This window comes from Stenella coeruleoalba (assembly GCF_951394435.1).
Source record: "Stenella coeruleoalba genome assembly, chromosome: 9".
Classification (NCBI taxonomy): Eukaryota; Metazoa; Chordata; class Mammalia; order Artiodactyla; family Delphinidae; genus Stenella; species Stenella coeruleoalba.
The window spans coordinates 100763952-100788207 of NC_137155.1; the positions used below are offsets into that span (position 1 = coordinate 100763952).

Consider the following 24256-nt stretch of genomic DNA (forward strand, 5'->3'; position numbering starts at 1 on the left):
TATAAAAAAATAATTTTCACTAGTTAAGTGGTTGTTTTTCTGGGGAAGGTGGGTTGGCTGGACTCCCCAAGCTGCCATTCTAGAATTCCGCCTCTAACTGCGACTCTGAACTACACGAAATAAAACTTTTCTTTTTTTCAATTGCCCGCACCGGCATGTGGGCTGCAAACCACCATTTTTGTCTGATGGAAAAGTTTAGCACAAGTATTCTTATTTGCAGTAAGTGACACTGAGTCCTCTGATATTACTTATTAAATATTTGTTATCCTACATTTTTGATCCAGAGAAGGAAACTCACTGGTATAGCTGCAGTTCATGCTCCATGAATATGGAGCCAACAACCTGTGAATTTTTATTACCCAGTGCCTTTGGACCAGTAGTCTTATTATAGATTTAAATCCTCAACTTGGCCTTAGAGATAAATCTATTATTTTGTATTTGCTCCCTAGGGAGAGATTTAGTCTAGAGTTTTTATGGGGTTTTACGACAAGACGACAGTGCTCTGTAGGTCCTTACAATGTTTAGCCGTGTGCATCCTGTTCAAATACTTTGAGATTTTGATGTTTGCTGGAGAATTTATCTACTCTCCTTTACCCTCACTGCTAATGGTAGACGAAGATGCCAACGAAACCAAAGCAAGCAGCCGAGTTAGCTGTATGCTCTGCTATGTTCCGGAGAACATTTCATCTTTGGTGAAATTCAGTGGGGCAGGGGTGTATTTCTCCCCTTTGACTTTTTTTTTTATCGGCAGTGCTGCGCAGCTTGTAGGATTTCGGTCGTCCTGGGTCCTCAGCAGTGAAAGCATGGAGTCCTAACCACTGGACTGTTAGGGAATTCCCTCCCCTTTGCCTTTTAAGGATTACTTACAAGGACTTGTTAGTATCCTTCACATATATCTAATGCAGTACGCCGTATGTCCGTATTTCCCATTTAACGCTTGAATCATTGAAATGTATGGAGGATCCATTTACTAAGTAAGTGGGCTGTTAGAACATCATCATGTGGGCCATAGCTTTTAACCAGATATAGTTTTAATTTACCTCTTTAGGCTCATGGAAACTGGCTAGTCACCCCTCCCTTTCCTCTATGGACCAAAAGCTTATTGAAGACTTACTATGGTTAATACTCTAAGTGATATCTCAGGGATACAAAGAAATATTAGCCTGACTCTCTTGCAAGGACCCCTAGTTCTCCCAATCAGGCAAACTCTATGTGTTAAATTATGAGACAGATAGAAGTTTGTTTTGTCTTTTGGATTCTGTCTCCTATGTGTTCCTTTCTTCACAGACATTATCTGGACTTTTATGTTGCTCTTCCTTTCATGCTTTCAAACACTGCTTTGAAAGGACATTCCTGCTACGTGGATCTAAGGCGATGCTTTGGTCTTCTAAAGGAATTTATGGGCCCAGCTCTTCTTGTTGTACAGACTGTGCCCTGTGCAAGGGCACCTGGCTCAGGGGGCAACATGATGGACTGAATTCAGACCTTAGTCACTTTCCCAGCCCCGGGTCCTTGTGGACTATTCCAGAAAAAGGGATCTCACTATAGCTTTTCTGCCCTAATCCTAAATGGACCACCTTTGACTAATTCCTATGAAGGTACCGTGTGTGTAAGCTGACAGCCTAAATACTGAATTTTAAGGAAAGGACCTGTCGTTTATTATGGGGTTTCAAAAAGGCAGGGAAAAGATAGACTATTTTAGGGGGCCTAGGGTCCCCCGTGTGATTAAGAACTCCTAAGATGAAGCTTGAAGTCTGCCCTACTTCAATGCAGAGCAGACTCAATGGCTGCTACCCCTATATCCTATGTATTTGTGAGAGAATTGTTCACATATTGGTGAAGAGGTAAGACCGAAAACCGCTATTGGGCGTTTTGAGTTAAGCTTTGAGCTATAGATGTTCCTGGGAAAGAGAGGATGATGAATTAAAACAGTTATAAGAAACTGTAACTCAGACAGGTGCTCAATGTCAGTGATCTTGGCCAAGACAGGGTCAGTGATCTTGGGTCAATGGAAAGAGTGAACCCAGGTACGGATGATCACTAAGATCAGAGCTGGGGACCTGGGGTCCAAAATTTAGATGAGAAAGTGCATCTTAAGCATCCAGCTGAAACCTGATTGAGGAGGACAGTCATCTAAACCATCGTCAGACTCCCCGACCATGTCAGTCTACGCCTTGCACGTTTGAGGTGAATGCAGAACTAGAGAAAACTATTGGTGAGCCAGGGAAGCACACGGCACACCCAGGCCTTCTATGGAAACTTTGAATGGGAATGGTGTCTGTCTTCTAGCTTAAGGAAAGAAGAGACAGAAAGCAAGAGGACCTGGGCTCTTACCAGAGTCAAGAGCAAAGCCTGTTGGCAGAACTGAGGGAAAAACATGGCACTGGGGACATCTCTGATTACGTGTATGGGGACCTCGGGTCTCTTCTTAGCTCTGGATCCTATTCTTCTGGCCATAAAAATGGAGACTGTGCTTCAGCACACACGTGGGCAGCCTTTCCTCTTTCGGTTTAGCATTTCTTGGGAATCCAGGGCCAGAGGGTGTCACCGTGTCCCAGGTCTACCTGTGCCTTGATGGCAGAAACGAGATCGAGAGAGAGAGGGAGAGGGTGAAAGAACAGGAGAATTTGTTAGTTCCATTACTGATTCTGTGTGAGTTTCTGTAGAGGGTTTGTACACAATTAGCAGCAAAGTTTGGAGAGAGCCAGTGCATTTTATGACCTTGTAATATTTAGTAGGATTTTTTTTGGTCTCTCATTTCTATGACTTTTGAAACAGTTAAAAGATGCTTACTTGGCCCCCATTTTGTTGGAAGACCAAATATGCAAATTCAACCTAATATTATGAAAAAAAATCTTTGTGATCAGAATTTTAAATGGTAATTTATTAATGGCTAGGTGTTGCAAAGATACATGGTTGCATTCAACAAGGAGGGCAGCTCATGTAGCCACTAATAATCCAATTATTATGCATGGAACTGGAGAACTGTTTCTCCTTAAGTGATGTGCTCTCCTGTTTATTACAATAATTAAAATAGTTCACAATGACTCTATGAATTTTGTTTCGTAAATTTTGTTTACAAACCAGATAATGACTTCACTTTTGAGTCATTTTTTACTTCTGCAAGAGGGGATAGACGTTGATGTTGCTGTGAGCTCCCATCATGCACTGAAATGTGTTTAATTCCACCTAACCCCAGTAGTACAATGACATACCTGCTGCATAGAGTCTGGCATTCACGCTGAGACTTTCTCATCGGTAAAACTGTTCTCAGTACTGTCATCACGTGTGTAGTGTGTTTTGTTGGGTGGATGCATGTCTTGGGGTTGGTTCGTGTATGGTTTTAGCAGTTGCCAATGTTCCCCCAGTGATACAAGCAGGCTTCGTGGAGGAAGTCAGATTTCCAGAGTTCTTAAGACAGGAAAAAGCTTCCTAAGATAAAGAGAACGAACGTCTGCCAGGATCAGTCCTAGGAATATGATGTTTTTTTGGTTTTTTTTTTTTTTTTTGGCTGCATTGGGTCTTACTTGTGGCACTCGGAATCTTCGTTGTGGCATGTGGGATCTTTCCTTGCAGTGCGCAGATTTCTCTCTAGTTGTGGCGTGTGGGTTTTTCTGTCTCTTGTTGTGGCACGCGTGCGGGCTCCAGGGCAAGTGGGCTCTGGAGTTTGCCGCGTGTGGGATCTTAGTTCCCTGACCAGGGATTGGAACCCACGTCCCCTGCATTGGAAGGTGGATTCTTTTTTGTTTCTTAATTAATTAATTTTATTTTTGGCTGCATTGGGCCTTCGTTGCTGCGCACGGGCTTTCTGTAGTTGCGGTGAGCGGGGGCTACTCTTCGTTGCGGTGCGCGGGCTTCTCATTGCAGTGGTTTCTCTTGTTGCGGAGCATGGGCTCTAGGCGTGTGGGCTTCGGTAGTTGTGGCGCATGGGATTAGTTGCTCCGTGGCATGTGGGATCTTCCTGGACCAGGGCTCAAACCCGTGTCCCCTACATTGGCAGGCGGATTCTTAACCACTGCGCCACCAGGGAAGCCCTGGAAGGTGGGCCACTGGGGAAGTCCTGATGTTGTCTATTTTAATGGGGGTTCTCAAGCTTCATCTTCAGCAGCTTCATCTGGAGAATTTATTAAAAAGCAGATGCCTGTGTCTACCTCTGATGAGTCTATTGTGTATCTGTGGTGGGTTCAGGCATCTGTATTTTTTATAAGCTCCTCAGAAAATCCTGGTATATACACTATGTTTGCCAATAAACCTCATGTGTTCTATTCCAGTAATTTTCAAAGAGCCACGTCCTGAACACTTATTTTTTTTTTTGCAGTACGTGGGCCTCTCACTGTTGTGGCCTCTCCCGTTGCAGAGCACAGGCTCTGGACGCGCAGGCTCAGCGGCCATGGCTCACGGGCCCAGCCGCTCCGCGGCATGTGGGATCTTCCCGGACCGGGGCACGAACCTGTGTCCCCTGCATCGGCAGGCGGACTCTCAACCACTGCGCCACCAGGGAAGCCCCTGAACACTTTTATCGTGAAAATTGGTAAGCTGTTGATGATCTTTCCTTGCTGGGCTACTTCCTTTCATTGTAAATTACAATGGATAGTAAATCGTGATGTAACACACCAGAGCTTAAAATGCAAATGATTAATTCTGTTGAATAAGTCAATTTGTCAATTTCAGGCTTTAAATATAGTTAAATATTTTAATAAGTTAAATATTTTAATAAGCCTTTGTTTTGTTTGCTGAATATTAGATATTCTATAGCATTGTTCAATAGCCATTATTTGTAGGATTCTTGTTGGATCGATACTGCCCGGAGTTCCCCTCATGTGCTAACTCAACCTGGTGCTAAAAGTTTTCAGGCCCCAGGTAAAACGGTCTGAAAGAATGAGCCTACTCGAGGAAATGTAATTAAGATAAGAGTTTAGAACTATATTCATTGATTTTGGAAACTTGGCTTTTCTTCGAGTAAAAATCAGTTTTAAGTATTTTTAAAAAAGGATTATGAAGGATTTGCATTTGTTTAACGTGAACTACAATTCTGCAAGTTGCCTGAAATGTCACCATTACATATTTAATCCTTTAATTTAAATTACGGTCTCTGGTGTGTCTGTCACAGTAGAAGTGCTATTTGGTGTCAGTCTAATGATATTTTAGAGGTATTGCATTGGAGTGAAAAGGCCACTGCAGTTGAAACAGAAGATTTGCAGTTATTAACTCTGTTCTCAGTCAAGGCATCTGACTCTTTGAACGCTGTGTGGGGTTGAGAACTGAGTAGGGTATAACAGTATCTAATAATCCCTCTTCTCAACTGTACCCCCTTCTCGCTCTGCAGAAAGCAAATCCTTTATCAGACATCAGAGTGGAAATCTTCTCAAGAGTGTGGACACCTGGTTTTTCCTGGGAGCGGTCCTTGATGGGAGGCTGACTGGGCTGGTACAGCTGCCGCCCATGTAAAGGGTTGCTTTTCCCACCTTCTCTGCTTCCTCATCTTTCCTTTTCTCTCCTCGTTTTTTGGGAGCTCAGGGCTGGATCAGAGACCATCACTGTGATGCTCCTGCATCATTCTCAGAGAAGCAGAGAGAGTGATGGTTTTTCTTCTTCCGCCAAAACTGGCTGCGGTCTTTGTATGTTAGTTCCATTCTCATCTAGACCAATGTCCAAGGGACTCTGAGTCTTTCTTGATTGAGTTTATCATTCTTACGCTTAGCAGTTAATATTTAGGGTAAAAATTCCCCATGTTGGAGGAGAAAGAAAGGACACAGAAGCAGAAATGATGGTGGCATGAGTGGGGAAGAGTGAGAAGTCTGGCCTCCTTAAACGTCTATGTTCGGAGAAGGTGGGGCTGAATTCTAGGGGCTTTGGAAGCCAGGGTGAGCAGTTTAAATTTGATGGAAAAGGGAAAATGGGGCCAAGCATGCTCTGAGATGCAGGCTTGCCTACAGGAAATTTACCAGGAGCAGTTCCCAGAGCAACGCCCATGGAAGAGAGGAGAGTGGGCATGGCTGAGGCAACCTTGGCATTGGGGCGTCAACAACAACCTCAGCTGGTGGCCCGGGGAGCTCGGAAGCTGGAGCATTTTCAGGTGGTCCCATGGTGCCCTGAGCTTTTTCCTCCCACGGTGGCCAGTCATGAGGTGTGGCTTCCTGTGCCCCCAGCGGTGTGATCTGGGGTGAAGGAGCTCTCTTCATCTGAGGGCAGTTTGCAGAGGGGGTGACAGCTGAGGGATGTCCATCTTCTGGTGGGGGGGACAAATCCTTCATCCCTGAAGGAGGATCTGGGTGGCACATCATGATGTCCGTCACGGGGCATCACTGCCGTGTCTTAAGGACATCTACTGTCAGTGGCAAAATGGTTATTTGGAAGTGGTTAGGTGCCTTTGGCAGAATGACCAAGCGAGTCCTTCAGGCTGAAAGAGGAAACATCCCCAAAGGCTGTAGGTTTACAGCAAAGCTCTCTGGAGGAGTGAGTGGCATAAATACAAACCAGCATTACACCTAACGGCACTCGGTCCCGTACAGTTGGCACCTGACTGGCACTGTCGCCATGTTTAAACGTGCCATCTCGCTTTGCATTCTGGAGGATGCAAAGCCTGCTGGTGGCCGGCTGGGTTTCATCACCATTCTGCTGGTTGTCAGCATCTGCTGGTTGTCAGTGATAAATTAGAGGCATGTAATTCCCAGAACAAATGAGCCATTTTGAATATTGTGAGATGTGTAATTGAATGTAATACTAGCCTGTAGAATAATTGAGTTTAGAGAAACAAATATGCAAGAGTTTGGACTGAACGACCTGACAGAGGAGGAACCCGACAGTCCCCAGACCTCCTGATTCAATCATTGCATGGAAGTGACACACAAGGAGAGCAACCATGCAAAAGCCACACACCTGGGCATTCAGTTATTTTCCCCACGAGCAGTTGAAGCCCGTATTAAATTTCATTAATTTTACATATTACATCAAAGTTATTGATCGTACATAGAACATGTCTTTAAATCAACTCAAGTCAATCAACGTTATGGCCCCTCCATTAGATCACGACCTTAATCAGCATGCTATACCCACTAAATGCCAGTAGCAGCCCACAGGTATGACAATCAAAAAGTTGCCCCCAGTTGATAACCACTGCTATAGACCCGTCATAATGAAATTTTAAAATAAGCTTCCAAAGGACTAGGGTGATTTGCAAGTAAGTTAATTGCCTGGTGAAACAAACTTCAATATTCTTGAAAGAAAGACAACAAAATCCATACAGTAAACAAGGCTGCATTTGTAATGTTCAGTGTACACTCCGTGGTGAGCACAGCTGCACAGATCACCTGGTAGGAATAAGGGCCCTGCTTCCCCTGCTGCTGCCATTGCTGTGGCAGGCAACCTAGTCGTCATCTCCCTTCAGGACCTGCCTCTGCTGTGGAGGCAGCTTGCTCCAGGTCACACGCTTTTCCTGGGGGATTGATATGGGGGTATAAAGGCCTGGCCCCCTTGTGTCAAGTTGGGAAATCTCTGAAGAAGTTAAAAAAAAATTAATAAAGGTGTTAACATGGATTTAGGAGTACTAAAAACTCAGCTAATCAAGAACATCTAACAGAAGAAAGGAATGTGGAAAAAAGGAAACAACAGATAAGGCTAATAAAAAACACATCGCAGTGTGGTAGACTTATCCCAACTGTATCAATAATTATCTTAAATAGAAATGTACTAAGCAATCCAGCTAAAAGGCAGCGATGATACACAAAGAAAAGCAGCAAGATCATATAAATGTTATTTACAAGAGATGCATTTTAAACATGAACAAAGATGAGTTAAAAGGAGAAGGACAAAGAGGCTTATCAAGCAAACTTTAATCTTAGAAAGAAAGCTGGTGTCATGGACCGAATGGGGTTCCCCTCAATTCATATGCTGAAGTTCTAACCCCCAACGTGACTACATTTGGACATGAGGCCTTTAAGGAGGTAATTAAGGTTAAATGAGGTCATAAGGATGGGGCCTGAATCCTATAGGACTAGTGTCCTTATAAGAAGAGGAAGAGACACAAGAGATCTCTCTCCCACTTTGCACCTGTGCCCAGAGGAAAGCCCATTGAGGACACAGCAGAATGACGGCTGTCTGCAGCCAAGGAGAGAGTTTTCACCAGAATCCAACCCAGCTGCCACCGTGATCTGGCACTTCCAGACTCTGGAACTGTGATAAAATAAGTTTCTGTTTTTAAGCCTCCCAGCCTGGGTTCTTTTGTTGTGGCAGCCCAAGCGGACTCCTACAGCTGCAATGGGTATGTTAATATCCAACAAATTAGACTATGGGAGAAATAAGGCATATTATCAAAAATAAAGACATTTCACAGTGATAAAGGAATCAGTTCATTAAGAGGAGAATCCTAGATGTGGAGATTCTCACCCAGATCCCCCTTCAAAAATAAGAGCCTGCTGCCCCGCTGAGGAGCGTGTGCTCGGGGCTGCAGAGAGCTGTCTCATGTCACCTTTCCTGGGGCAGCCGGCATGCCGAGTGAGGCAGGCTGGAAAGACTTGCACACTCTGGCCCCATATGGGATCATGTGATGGGCAATACTCACTCCAAGGCTCCCCACTAACGGTCGAGGACTTAATCTCTGCTACAATCCGGGCACTGCTTTCCAAGTCAGGAAGCTCTATGCAGCAGAAGGCAGAGTTTTATTCCGAAACTCTCCCGCTGGGGTTTGCTTGAGACTTATCTACTCCTGGAACGCTGGCACCTGGATCTGCTGGGCATGTGGCCTACCTGGGCGGGTCACTGGATTTGCTGCAGAGCTCTCTTCTGCCCTGGTACACACCTGAACCTGGATTTTGGAAATAGCATATGTCAGACTTCAGAATCTTGTTCTAGCCTATTACCAGTTTAATTTAAAGGCTGCAGAAAAGGTCACTATGCCTTTTTTTTTTTTTGGTGGCAGGTGATACAAGTTGCAACAACCTGTCTTGACGGTGGAGGGGCATTTTGACTTGCCCCGGACCACTGGATGTATAAAACTTCACTACTGGGGCAAATTGGCGAGACTCTGAATCCCCATAGAATTTTCTCCCAATAACTGGCAAGAATAGATCTCACTGGGACATGTAGACATAGCATATAACACGTAACAGTTTGTTTTCTGATTCTGGGTAGTGATTTGGAAACACCATTGGAATTCATGGCTTAGAATCGTAGATCTATGTTCAAGCTACTGATACGTTTCCTTTTCATTTGAACTGTTGTCCTGGAAACCTTTGAAGCAACCAGAGGTGAAGCAAACGCCTATGTAGCATTGAGCTGCAGAGTCTCTCTTTTCTGCGTCTGAACGTGGGTCTCTTGTGGGAATCAGAACTGCTCACAGACTCTCAATCTCTGCAAAAGGAATATCCTTGGGAAATTTCATGAAGGAAGCACACTTGTGCTACATTTGTGGTCTCTCTTCTCTGCGGTGACTCTGTGATAATAAATGTGTTTAAAAATCCATGACAGTGGGGCATCTATAGATGGTAGATTGTTTTGAATTTTTGTCAGCATCATAAACAATTTCACATTTCAAAAGAAATTTCTACCGAAACACTCATGCACAATGTAGATTTGCATGCACAACGTAAAACACAGGCTGGTTTGAACAAACAGCACAGTGCTGCTTGGTTGTTTTAAATATTGGCATAGATAAAGATGTATTATTCATCTCAACTCTTTCCATTGCTTTGAAACAGAAAATAATTTCTGTGGCCAGCTCTGAATAAATATGGGAGTTTGTGCCTTAGCAATCATGATATGTTCATCTAGCTTGATGGGAAATGTAGAAATCCCACCTCATACTCCAGTTTTAACTTCTCTTCTTCAGGTCTAATTGCCCTTTCACCTGCTCTTCTTTACATAGCTCTTGGAGGGGATGGGGTGCTGTCTCAGTTCAGAAGGGTCTTCTCTGTGTCCTCCAGAGACAGAGGACACAGTGGGTCAGGTCTGGGTTGAGGGATGGGCCGGAGGTGGGGCTGGTAGTGCTCTAAGTCAAAATGTCCAAAGATCAAATTCAAAGAGTTTCAGCCAAGGCCCTGTGGACCCAGGAGCTCTGATTCCAGAGCGTAGGAGGTCAGATAATGATGCCAGCTAGGAGACAGAGCGATAAAAGTTCAAGAATCCCTGCTAACCTGTCAGAAGACTCAGAGGCCAGAATTAAGGCCCAGACACATGACAAAGCCTGCCTGGGGAGTGAGGGCATTCCTGGGGAAGGAATCTGTTCTTCAGGCCATTATACCTGAAGGTAACACTGTTGCTTGTTGCTACCACTGGCAACCAACATAGTTGTGCACAGGGAACTAGATTGTACTTACACTGTGAAGTATAATTTGTGGTTTAAAATCATAGACTTTTAGAGTAAACAAGAGTCTCAGACCACAGATTTTTAAACGTCTAGACTTAATTTGTATTCAGGCCCTCATTCTACCAGTCACAGTAATTTGTGGTTTCCCCTTTTCTGTTTCTCTGGGATGATGTCCAATTTCTGAGGGCAAGCACTGATTAGATTTGGGGTCCTGTGTCATCAATCCAGGAAGACAGGTAAAGAGTCATGCCCCAGTGTCACCCTCAATGTCCCTCCAGAGCCAGGGTCTCCTGCTGCTTGTGGCCCACTCCAGACCACAGGAGAGTTAGGCCATCCTACACCAACAGCTCCTAGAAATCCTCTGTACTCTTCCTAACTGCGTTGGAGTACGGCCTTCTCCAAGCAAGACCTCTCCACACATCCCCTAAGCCTTCAATGTTCATGGCCGATCAAGGGGCATATCATTTGGCGGGAAAATGGCATTTCAGTGGCTGGATCTGGTGGTGCTGGAGCCATTTCTCTCTGCAGAAAGAGGTTCGATACTTAGAGGACCCCTTAGTCCGAATCAGAAGGTGTAAGTCTCATTCTTCGCTTTTCAGGTGTTCTTCTGCTATCCAGAAAATTGAATCTACAAGAAACTACAACAAGCCTGCATTCTTTCCCTTTCCCTCTGTTTCTGGATGACCAACCTTACAGAATTTTGTTACAGTTTCTCAGTCACAGCTTCATCATTGTCTGGGATTTTGCAAGCTGGCCATGATGTCTGAATCTGATTATTCCAGGGCACTTGGCTCTATTTGTAGGACTTTTTATCAATTCATGACTGTCTGAGTATTCCTGGAGATTCTAGATAAGCCTTCCCATATTCTGGGCTCAAATTCTGACTTACAAATCGGGTGCCTAAAAAATGTAACTTACGTTCCAAAATTTCATGTCTAATTTGAGGCACCATTCCATCAGGGTGATAGACATTTCCATATGAATTTAGGGTTCTTCCTTCCTCACTTTCCTAGGGCAGCATTTAAGTTCTGTGGGCACATGGCAACAAGGCACAGAGGGAAGGATGCTGCAGGAGTGGGTCTCAGCATCACTAGCAGCCGGCTGAGACGTACGGAGACCTCTGGTCTTTGGTCAAGTCTGTAGTTAGACATGTGGGCTGTTTCCATTCCGTGTATGTCTGTGACGATCTAAGGCGGTTTTCACTTACAAAAGAACATTCATGGCTTTAATGTTCCAGGAACATGGATTACAAATACAGAAAAAATCATTAAAGAGGTTGCTTAAGTTAGTGGATCAGACTTGGAATAGGAAAAGAAGTATTGTTCCGGAAGCTTCTGCCATAGCGTAGTAATATGCTCGGAGGAGCCATGTGTGAGCTTATTTTTTGCTCCAAAGATGAGGAAGATTGTAGATATAAATAGTTTATTTTCAGGAAAGGACCCTCAAAGGAAACTTTCATCATTTAACCACTCTTCAATTGCTCCAAGAAGATAAAAGTACAACCTCCAAACCTTGAAAATCAGGTCAAATCTTCCTAAACCCTGGAGTTGTGGAGATGCAGAAGAAGCAGGATGCCCATGAGACAGATGTTATTATTCCTGCTTTCAGATCACCAACTGCTGGTCCGAGGTGGGATTTCCATGGAAAACGTAATGAAAATATGACTCGTCTTCCTGCTTCGTTCTTCCCTGGTCTCAGAGTCGGGGGGAGGCTGTACGGAGGAAGTGTAAGATGAAGAATTTCTGTTTTCACTAAGAAAGATGATGTGATTAAGGAACAAGTTTTTGAAAGTCTCAGTCATTTTAAGGAAAAAAGATTTCTTAAAAAGGGGCACCCGCCGCCCCCCCTCCGTATAGAGAATAAAAGCAAACAACTTAGAAATGGGTGATGACTGTATGCAGAGGACAGCTCTGTTGAAGTCCCATGTCACTTGGACATGGTTTCATGTAGCAGGTGCTCTAAATGATTCGTGGTGAAAGGAGTTTTCAGCATTATTACAATGTTACCTGAGGAACTACTCATCGGGAAGCGTTGATCATGCCATTGTGTAGCAGTGGTAATGATCGCTGCCCAGGAATGGCTCGATCACGCATTTTTGTCTTCGTTCTGTCCAGCGTGTCACTTTGAAACAAAATTAATTTTCTAGACAGAAGAGCCAGAAAATAAATCCTTTTGGAAATCTTTAGATTCACTCCCAACGCCCCCCCCCCCGCCCCCACATCTCTTAATGATGTGCCAGGCATCTGCTTAGCACTGGGTGCAGGGCAGGCAGGTGGCGTCCATGCGTTTGACAGATGTGAGCATCTGTTAAGCACCAGACAGTGTGCTCGGCACCAGAGATTGGAGAATGTCCAATCTCCAATGAGATTGGAGATGCCAGAGCTTGGAGAATGTCCCTGGTCTTAAGGACATACAAAGATAAGTGGAGAAGAGATATTAATTGGCAATTAAAATACAGCATTGTAACCACTAGTCATGGAAATCTCCTCTAAGATGAACATCTGGCTGTATTTTTAAGAATGATAATCATGAGGTGCCTCTTCTAGAAACTGGGAAATAACTACTTTGTGTGACCCAGAGAAACACGAATCAAAGTTAGGAAATATACTATTGGCTACTTAACAATTTTTCTTTTTAAATTAGCAGGACCAAGTTTTTTGGTTTTTTTTTAAGAAGTTGTTGGGGGTAGGAGTTTATTAATTAATTAATTTATTTTTGCTGTGTTGGGTCTTCGTTTCTGTGCGAGGGCTTTCTCTAGTTGTGGCAAGCGGGGGCCACTCTTCATCGCGGTGCGCGCGCCTCTCACTGCCGCGGCCTCTCTCGTTGCGGAGCACAGGTTCCAGACGCGCAGGCTCAGTAGTTGTGGCTCACGGGCCTAGTTGCTCCGTGGCATGTGAGATCCTCCCAGACCAGGGCTCGAACCCGTGTCCCCTGCATTAGCAGGCAGATTCTCAACCACTGCGCCACCAGGGAAGCCCAGCAGGACCAAGTTTATAGATAAAAAGGACAAAGGATATAGTATTTCTTCTGTTTAGTCATTTAAAAAACTAACTCTTCAGAGACAATGTTTGTAATACTTGTGCTGAGCTGTGTTGCTGCCGAGGTGTTGTTTGATTCTTTCTGCTTATTGATTTACAAAACTTCTTAAAAGGCAAACTTCAGTTTTCCTTTTGAACTGGACAAAAATTCAGAATGTACTAAACCTGACCACACGTACAATTTCCTAAGTTGTTCTCCCTTAAGAATGGCTGCAGAAGCTCCATCTCGTAAGATGTGGGATATCATTTTCTTTGCCTTGAAGACAGAATTTCCTCGAGAATTGTAAATATCTGATATATATATATATATTTTTTTTTTTGCGGTACGCGGGCCTCTCACTGCTGTGGCCTCTCCCGTTGCGGAGCACAGGCTCCAGATGCGCAGGCTCAGTAGCCATGGCTCACGGGCCCAGCCGCTCTGCGGCATATGGGATCTTCCCGGACCGGGGCACGAACCCGTGTCCCCTGCATCGGCAGGTGGACTCCCAACCACTGCGCCACCAGGGAAGCCCTATTTCCTGTATTTTAAGATGCTTTGACATCTTGGGGCCTTTCTGGTCCTGGAGAGCCTCCCCGTCCCAGGGCCAGTTAATTCCTAAAGAAAGTAAAACACTTGCTTTTGAGCCTGTCTTTCATGTCCAAACCAGAACCCACAACCTCAAGTATCGCCTTAATCTAACTCTCACACACCAAGCCGATATTCCCCTCTCCCAAATCCCCCCAGGGCCAGGTACTGGTTGACCAGGGACCCCTATAGCCTAGAGACCACTAAAATTATTCATACCAGCCAATCCTAAACTTGCTCAGCTTGTCTACCCTGCCCCTTCCTTGCAGTGAGACCACAATAAAGGCTCCCGCCTGTGTTTTCTCCTTGCCCCTGCGTCTTGCCGAATCTGATGCTTCCACATGTGGACTTGCACAGCGTGACTGCCCTCTCCTCTTGGGAACAGTGAGTAATAAAGGCTTCTTTCAGGGAAGTCAGTTGCCTGTCACCTTACCTGCCTGTCATCCATCACACCCGATTAAACAAATCCCAGGGATATTTTAAAACGCCCGTTCCCCCATGCAAGCTCCCCCTCTATCACACTGCCCTGTTGTTGCTCTCTGGGGTCTTATCATCATCTGATAGTATCTTGTATATTGTTAATTTACTTTTTACTTATAACTACAAGCCACTCTTTGTCACAAGGATGTAAGCATGGTGCAAGTAGGAAATCTACTGCCTGTTCAGCATCCCTGGTGCCCGGACCAGAGCCTGGGAGAATGGGCAATCAGTCAGTAATTCTTGTCCAAATGAAATGTGTAGACACTGGGAGAAGAGCAATGAGAAAATCAAATGAAAGAGTATTTGAGAAATCATTTTGGAAGTTCTAAAATATTATACAATTAAAATGGTGAGTTTATTGCTGGATGCCTCTAGTCTCAAAAATTAAGCATTTCATATAGCATCACAGGCAGGTCTCGGAGGGCTTTAAGGAAGTATACTTTTATCCATTTTCCTGCACAGAAGGACAAGATATCTCTAGTGGTCTCAGAAAAATTTCTTATTAGGGAAAATCATGTCAAGATACACCTGTGGCTCTGGTGCTGAGATCTGTGTATTTTCCCATCTTCCTGGACAGTTGGACTACAGTTCCCAGCACCCCTTGCAGTTAGGTCTGGTCATCTGATTGAATTCTAGCCAATAGTGGGTGAGTGAAATTGATGGGCACCACTTCCAGTCCTGGCCCCTACAAGTGTCTCTGGGCAACCTCCAGGCTCCTTCACCTTCCTGGGTGACCTTGGAAACCATGGGGGGGGGGGAAGTGGAGGTGACACAGAATGGAAGGGGTCTTGGTTCCTACCTTATCACTTGGAGAGTCACTCAAGATCAGCAACATTCACTTTGGACTTAACCTGAGTGAGAAAGTTTTGTTTTGTTTTTTAAGTTTTATCAAAAAATAGCTGATTTACAATGTTGTGTTAGTTTCAGGTGTACAGCAAAGTGATTCAGTTATACATACGTATATATCTATTCTTTTTTAGATTATTTTCCATTACAGATGATTACAAGATACTGAGTATAGCTCCCTGTGCTAGACAGTAGGTCCCTGTTGTTTATCTTTTTTACATATAGTAGTGTGCATCTGTTAAACTCATTTATCCCTCCCCCTCCCTTTCCCCTTTGGTACCCATCAGTTTGTTTTCTATGTCTCTGGGGAGAGTTTTATTGAGTGAAAACACTCGGGTTTTGTGGACAACCTGTTTTAGGAGCTATTGTCTTCATTAACATCGGTGCCTCGAGTGTCTGGGTAAACTCTAGTTGATGCCAAACATCGTGATGACAAGGGATTTAAAGCCCTCTTCTCGCCGGGAGATCAGAGGCTGTGGGAGTTGAATAACTCTTTTGCCAGTGATTTACAGGGCTTCTGTATGGTCTAGGTCCACGCCTCCTGTGCTCTTTCCTGTGTCTGCTGTGGCTTGGGCTCTGCCATGACTCAGCATCTCGCCTTGATTGGGTTAGAAAGGGCAATCCTGAAGAAGTGAAATTCATATCTGTCAGTTTGGCAGAGTTTGCAAAAATCTACTCAAATGCAATTGTCTGGTATTATTTCTCTGGGCTCTAGGCAAATGGCCAGAAGGTGGAGATCTGATTTCCTCCCTAAAATATAACTTTGCTCTCCCAGGCATAGCTGTCAGCACAGGGGAAGGACTAGACCTCAGTCATCCCTTAACAGTGTCCTTCCCTTTCCTAACTGTCCTCTCTCCCTTTCTGGGAACCAGGGCTCTGGGGCTGTTGCCTCGTGGCCCCAAGCCCCCAGCTCAAGCTGCCCCCCTTTGTGCCCCTGCTCCCTCTGGGTAGACGGTTCTCTCCTGCACCCTCAGAATCGCTCTCTGAGCCATTCCCTAGAGCCCTCATTTATCCTCAGGGGCCTCAGCCTCTGCTGCTGTCCAGCAAGGGTGGGAAACAGGCGGACATGCAGCCTTCTCAGGCTTTTCTCCACCGCCTCAGCAAAGGAAAGACAAAGCAGAGGGAATGTTTCTGGCTGGTCCTCTTTCTGTCCCTGGGAGGGTGGGCAGGGAGCAGCCAGGCTGTATTTCTGAGGTCCTCAGATAAAGACCCGCGGGCACTTTCCTGTACACTGAGACTTCTTCTTTTGTGATGTCAGCTTTTAACTTGCCAAGGCAGGGCGAGGTGACAATGCTTGTTTCATTCCCCATTAAAGAACCCTTGACCTCTGGTGTGAAGAGTTCACGGAAACAGGTGTTGAGACTTCCCAAGTATTTAGAATGTGGATTTCATGAGGAACCAGGTAAGTAACTTGGCTTCCAGTCCTGGTTCTGCATTAACTGGGTGTCTTCCAGCAGGTCCTCAATTTCTGGACATTTTTTTCCACTTGTACAACATGGTAGTGGGTTTCTCAGTGGATTATTTCCCTCCTAACATGTAAAACATAATATGTTTTTTCATCTCAGATAAGTGAACTTTGTTCATCTGGTGATTCAATGCCAAGGTGATATGACATCTTCTCCTCAATAGATTAGCTGTCCTTTAAGAACACTCCTAACCAATTCAACAGTTTAGTCTGCTTGTTTTATTTTACTTTTTCTATTGTGGTAAGGACACAACACGAGATCTACAGTCTTAGCAGATTTTTTGTACACTGCCTCTCACTGTTGTGGCCTCTCCCGTTGCGGAGCACAGGCTCCGGTCGCGTAGGCTCAGCGGCCATGGCTCATGGGCCCAGCCGCTCCGCGGCACGTGGGATCCTCCCTGACCGGGGCACGAACCTGCGTCCCCTGCATCGGCAGGCGGACTCTCAACCATTGCGCCACCAGGGAAGCCCCGTCTTAGCAGATTTTTATGCGCACAATATGGTGCTGTTACCTACAGGTGGCCAATCTCCAGAACTTACTCATTTGGTGGAACTGAAACTCTACCCAGTTCTCCTTCCCTCAGCCCCTGGCGACACCTTCTGCTGTTTCTGAGTTTATTTTAGATGCCTCATGGAAGTGGAACAATGCAGTGTTTGTCCTTTTGTGATAATGTGGCATATGCATACAATAAAGTACTCTTCGGCCTTTAAAAAGAAGGGCATCTCATTGTAAAGCAATTATACTCCAATAAAGATGTTAAAAAAAAAGACAAGGTACTTACCAAATTAAAAAATAAATAAATAAAAAAAAAGAAGGGCATCTCAGTGTTGTTTGACTTGTGATCTGAAGTCCTAGGAAGTCTTAGGAGCCACCCTGGGGGCCTGGTGGGGATGGGCTGAGGAACCTGTGGGGTCCTCCTCTCGTCCTACCCCACCCCTGCCACCCACCACATTCATGTTCTCTATGTATTTGGGTTGCAAAGTAAGAAAGCATCCTGGACTAGATGATCTGACAATGATGTTGGTCCTCATTTCAGGTGTTTTGCTCTATTGGTTAAACATGTGTCAGAGAAAAATCTTTATTTTTCATTGAAAAAAATTGCAGTCACCATTTTCCTTGGTTCTCTCTGGTTCTAACGTTCTCTGATTGTCTAAAATGGGACAGGGGATGAGGTCCGCCTTTCCCGGCACACGCTTGGGTAGCACACACTGGTGACAATACCCAGGAGAAGAGGCCATCGCAGCTCCGTCCTGGAAGCAGGGTCAGAGATAGGCTGCTGGGCCGCCTGCCCGACCCACTGCCTCAAGGCGGATCATCTCCACCTGTGCAGCAGCACCCCCGAGGGTGAGCGATACAGCAGACTCACGAGGAAGCTCTTGAGGCTCCTTGGTGAAGAGCTATTATGAGATTCCATTGCGTTAACATGGGTCTCAGCCGTCTTGCATCCTTCTGGTGGTTTACCAGCCCCAAAGAATGAAGCAGAGAGTGCTACCTGAACTATATTTCCGCTTAGAATCAGCCATGTCTGATGGGCGTCACAGTGGGTAGAAATAAATATCATGCGTCGCTAGTTCCTCTAGAGAAGCTTGGGTGAGAATATGTATGTTTGGCAAATGTGAACTTGCACTTCACAGGACGCGGCCATGTTTACAGAGCCCACTAGGTGGCGCGTGAGCTGCAGCGATCATGATGGTCTGACCTGGACCAGTCAGAGCCCGCCTCCCAGGAGCTCCCTCAGGCCAGATGCCCCCACCTCACGATTCTGCTCTCCAATATCCCCGGTCCTGTATCCGTCTGTAGTTTCTTCCTCTGTGAAAGCAGGGCCCAGGCTTTCTTGCTGCTTCTTTAATAAAGCACACAGTAAAAGTTGAATTCTTGAAACCTTCATTTAATCCTTTAAACTCCAACAAGCATTGAAGTTTAATTTTAAAGCTGTCACAGATTCAAAGTATTAGAGAATGTTTATGGACAAATCTCATGTTCAATAAAGGGCTTGTATATAGAATAGATAAGGAACTCTCAAAACTCAAAAACAAACAATTCTATTAGAAAATGGACAAAAACATGAACCGACATTTCATCAAACAGGATATATATATTTCTTTGTCTTTGGAATTCTAGATCTGTGGTCTCAGAATTAGAGAAGCTTCCATACATCTAACAAGCAACTTTCCAGTCCAAGGCAGGGCAGAGGGAAGGAAGCTCTTAAGCTCATCATTACATCCTCACTGATGCACCAACCACAGATGTTTTTAACAGGGTCCTGTGAAGAGGCTGATGTGGACACAAAGTCTGCTCCCGTATGTGGGGACCCCTCTTCCCGGTGTTCACTGTGGAAGTCTAAGCTGGACCAGGGACATGCTTGATGCTTGATAATTGCAACCATTCTCTCTGACTCATGATGTCGGTCACTACCTCCAGTGGTTAAATTCCCCGTTTCCACATCTGCAGTGTGGTGGCCAGCCCAAGGTTTTCCTGGTGCCTTTGAATCCAATCTCCTCCCATACACTGATCTATTAAACTTCTTTCTTTTCTGCTGGAGCCATTTCCTTTTTTGTAAAAGGCATTCAGGTTCATACATTCCAATCAAAACCAATTGATTTACACTTTGCTTTTCTTGAATCCCTTGCAATTCTTTCCCCCTCCTTTTTGTATCTTCATGCTCATTTGCACAACGGTTTTTACTTTCTGCACCTGACCCTGCCCTGCTCTCCAGTACTCTGCAGAAAGGTGTGACATAACTGTGCAGTAGACTGAATTTGCAGGACGTTTACCCAGTGAGGCAACAAAGCCCATTCAGACAGAGCACTCTACCCACTAATTATTCACATAATGTGAAAAGTAAATGAGGCTTGTTAGCATCGATGCTATCAGCACGTTAACTTACTTTAAAACCATTTTAATGATGATTAAGTAACAACTGGATGCTGCATTATTAAGGGGTCTCTATGTTTTTGTGTATATTGGCTGGTTCTTAATTGGCTAATTTCTTTTTTTTGGAATTTTATTTTATTTTATTTTTATACAGCAGGTTGTTACTAGTTATCTATTTTATACATATCAGTGTATACATGTCAATCCCGATCTCCCAGTTCATCCCACCCCCCCATCCCCCGTTTCCCCCCCTTAGTGTTCATATGTTTGTTCTCTACATCTGTGTCTCTATTTCTGCCCTGCAAACCGGTTCATCTGTACCATTTTTCTACATTCCACATATATGCATTAATATGCGATATTTGTTTTTCTCTTTCTGACTTAACTTCACTCTGTATGACAGTCTCTAGATCCATCCACGTCTCTACAAATGACCCAATTTCATTCCTTTTTATGGCTGAGTAATATTCCATTGTATATATGTGCCACATCTTCTTTATCCATTCGTCTGTTGATGGGCATTTAGGTTGTTTCCATGACCTGGCTATTGTAAATAGTGCTGCAGTGAACATTGGGGTACGTGTGTCTTTTTGAATTATGGTTTTCTCAGGGTATATGCCCAGTAGTGGGATTGCTGGGTCATATGGTAATTCTATTTTTAGTTTTTAAGGAACCTCCATACTGTTCTCCATAGTGGCTGTATCAATTTACATTCCCACCAACAGTGCAAGAGGGTTCCCTTTTCTCCACACCCTCTCCAGCATTTGTTGTTTGTAGATTTTCTGATGATGCCCATCCTAACTGGTGTGAGGTGATACCTCATTGTAGTTTTGATTTGCATTTCTCTAATAATTAGTGACGTTGAGCAGCTTTTCATGTGCTTCTTGGCCATCTGTATGTCTTCTTTGGAGAAATGCCTGTTTAGATCTCCTGCCCTTTTTTTGAATGGATTGTTTGTTTTTTCAATATTGAGCTACATGAGCTGTTTATATATTTTGGAGATTAATCTTTTTTTTTTTTTTTTTTTTTTTTGCAGTACGTGGGCCTCTCACTGTTGTGGCCTCTCCCGTTGTGGAGCTCCAGACGTGCAGGCTCAGTGGCCATAGCTCACGGGCCTAGCCACTCCACGGCATGTGGGATCTTCCCGGACCGGGGCACAAACCCGTGTCCCCTGCATCAGCAGGCGGACTGTCAACCACTGTGCCACCAGGGAAGCCCTGGAGATTAATCTTTTGTCCGTTGATTCGTTTGCAAATATTTTCTCCCATTCTGAGGGTTGTCTTTTCATCTTGTCTATAGTTTCCTTGGCTGTGCAAAAGCTTTTACGTTTCACCAGATCCCATCCATTTATTTTTGTTTTTATTTCCATTACTCTAGGAGGTGGGTCAAAAAAGATTGTGCTGTGATTTATGTCAAAGAGGGTTCTTCCTATGTTTTCCTCTAAAAGTTTTATAGTGTCTGGTCTTACATTTAGGTCTTTACTCCATTTTGAGTTTATTTTTGTGTATGGCGTTAGGGAGTGTTCTAATTTCATTCTTTTACATGTAGCTGTCCAGTTTTCCCAGCACCACTTATTGAAGAGACTGTCTTTTCTCCATTGTATATCCTTGATAGTTGACCATAGGTACATGGATTTATCTCTTGGGTTTATCTCTGGGCTTTCTATCCTGTTCCATTGATCTATATTTCTGTTTTTGTGCCAGTACCATATTTTCTTGATTACTGTAGCTTTGTAGTATATTCTGAAGTCAGGGAGTCTGATTCTTCCAGCTCTGTTTTTTTCCCTCAAGATTGCTTTGACTATTTGGGGTCTTTTGTGTCTCCATAAAAATTTTAAGATTTTTTTGCTCTAGTTCTGTAAAAAATGCCATTGGTAGTTTGATAGGGGTTGTACTGAATCTGTAGATGGCTTTGGGTAGTATAGTCATTTTCACAATATTGATTATTCCAATCCAAGAACATGGTATATCTCTCCATCTGTTTATGTCATCTTTGATTCTTTTCATCAGTGTTTTTATAGTTTTCTGAGTACAAGTCTTTCACCTCCTTAGGTAGGTTTATTCCTAGGTATTGTATTCTTTTTGTTGCAATGGTAAATGGAATTGTTTCCTTAATTTCTCTTTCTGATTTTTCATTGTTAGTGTATAGGAATGCAAGGGATTTCTGTGCATTAATTTTGTATCCTGCTACTTTACCAAATTCATTGAATAGTTCTAGTAGTTTTCTGGTGGCATCTTTAGGATTTTCTATGTATAGTATCATGTCATCTGCAAACAGTGACAGTTTTACTTCTTTTCCAATTTGTATTCCTTTTATTTCTTTTTCTTCTCTGATTGCCGTGGCTAGGACTTCCAAAACTATGTTGAATAATAGTGGTGAAAGTGGACATCCTTGTCTTGTTCCTGATCTTAGAGGAAATGCTTTCAGTTTTTCACCATTGAGAATGATGTTTGCTGTGGGTTTGTCATGTATGGCCTTTATTGTGTCGAGGTAGGTTCCCTGTATACCCATTTCCTGGAGAGTTTTTATCATAAATGGGTGTTGAATTTTGTCAAAAGCTTTTTGTGCATCTATTGAGATGATCATATGGTTTTTATTCCTTAATTTGTTAATGTGGTGTATCACATTGATTGATTTGCATATATTGAAGAATCCTTGCATCCCTGGGATAAATCCCACTTGATCATGGTGTATGATCCTTTTAATGTGTTGTTGGATTCTGTTTGCTAGTATTTTGTTGAAGGTTTTTGCATCTATATTCATCAGTGATATTGGTCTATAATTTTCTTTTTTTGTGGTACCTTTGTCTGGTTTTGGTATCAGGGCAATGGTGGCCTCGTAGAATGAGTTTGGGAGTGTTCCTTCCTCTACAAGTTTTTGGAAAAGTTTGAGAAGGATGAGTGTTAGCTCTTCTCTAAATGTTTGATAGAATTCCTGTGAAACCGTCTGGTCCTGGACTTTTATTTGTTGGAAGATTTTTAATCACAGTTTCAATTTCATTACTTGTGACTGGTCTGTTCATATTTTCTATTTCTTCCTGGTTCAGTCTTGGAAGGTTACATCTTTCTAAGAATTTGCTCATTTCTTCCAGGTTGTCCATTTTATTGGCATAGAGTTGCTTGTAGTAATCTCTTAGGATGCTTTGTATTTCTATTGTGTCTGTTGTAACTTCTCCTTTTTCATTTCTAATTTTATTGATTTGAGTCCTCTCCCTGTTTTTCCTGATGAGTCTGGCTAAAGGTTGATCAATTTTGTTTATCTTCTCAAAGAACCAGCTTTTAGTTTTATTGATCTTTGCTATTGTTTTCTTTGTTTCTATTTCATTCATTTCTGCTCTGATCTCTATGATTTCTTTCCTTCTACTAATTTTCGGGTTTTTTTGTTCTTCTTTCTCTAGTTCCTTTTGGTGTAAGGTTAGATTGTTTATTTGAGAATTTTCTTGTTTCTTGAGGTAGGATTGTATTGCTATAAACTTCCCTCTTAGAACTGCTTTTGCTGCATCCCATAGGTTTTGGATCGTCGTGTTTTCGTTGTCATTTATCTGTAGGTATTTTTTGATTTACTCTTTGATTTCTTCAGTGATCTCTTGGTTATTTAATTATGTATTGTTTAGTCTCTATGTGTTTGTGTTTGTGTTTTTTACGTTTTTTCCCCCTGTAATTTATTTCTAAACTCATAGTGTTGTGGTCGGAAAAGATGCTTGATGTGATTTCAGTTTTCTTAAGTTTTCCAAGGCTTGATTTGTGACCCAAGATGTGATCTATCCTGGAGAATGTTCCATGTGCACTTGAGAAGAAAGTGTAATCTGCTGTTTTCGAGTGGAATGTCCTATAAATATCAATTAAATCTATTTGGTCTGTTGTGTCATTTAAAGCTTTCATTTCCTTATTAATTTTCTGTCTGGATGATCTGTCCATTGGTGTAAGTGAGGTATTAAAGCCCCCACTACGATTGTGTTACTGTCGATCTCCTCTTTTATAGCTGTTAACATTTGCCTTATTGTTCAGGTGCTCCAATGTTGGGTGCATATATATTTATAATTGTTATATCTTCTTCTTGGATTGATCCCTTGATCATTATGTAGTGTCCTTCCTTGTCTCTTGTAACATCCTTTACTTTAAAGTCTGTTTTATCTGATATGAGTATTGCTACTCCAGCTTTCTTTTGATTTCTTTTTGCATGGAATATCTTTTTCCATCCCCTCAGTTTCAGTCTGTATGTGTCCCTAGGTCTGAAGTGGGTCTCTTGTAGAGAGCATATAGATGGGTCTTGTTTTTGTATCCATTCAGCAAGCCTGTGTCTTTTGGTTGGAGCATTTAATCCATTCACATTTAAGGTAATTATAGATATGTATGTTCCTATTAACATTTTCTTAATTGTTTTGGGTTTGTATTTAAAGGTCCTTTTCTTCTCTTGTGTTTCCCACTTAGAGAAGTTCCTTTAGCATTTGTTGTAGAGCTGGTTTGGTGGTGCTGAATTCTCTTAGCTTTTGCTTGTCTGTAAAGCTTTTGATTTCTCTGTTGAATCTGAATGAAATCCTTGCCAGGTAGAGTAATCTTGGTTGTAGGCTATTCCCTTTCATCACTTTAAATATATCATGCTACTCCCTTCTGTCTTGTAGAGTTTCTGCTAAGAAATCAGCTGTTAACCTTATGGGAGTTCCCTTATATGTTGTTGTTTTTCC

At 43.3% G+C, this 24256-nt stretch overlaps 1 protein-coding gene across 4 annotated transcripts in view; it reads left to right on the forward strand.

Moving 5' to 3' along the window:
* ACTR3B (actin related protein 3B) overlaps positions 1-24256 on the forward strand; it is a 272968-nt gene that overhangs the window by 202468 nt on the left and 46244 nt on the right. For all 4 annotated transcript variants that reach the window (XR_013829937.1, XR_013829938.1, XR_013829939.1 and 1 more), the window contains 2 exons: positions 4319-4531; positions 14176-14290. The gene's annotated coding sequence lies outside the window, so the exon portion shown is untranslated. The remainder of the gene's footprint in view (positions 1-4318; positions 4532-14175; positions 14291-24256) is intronic.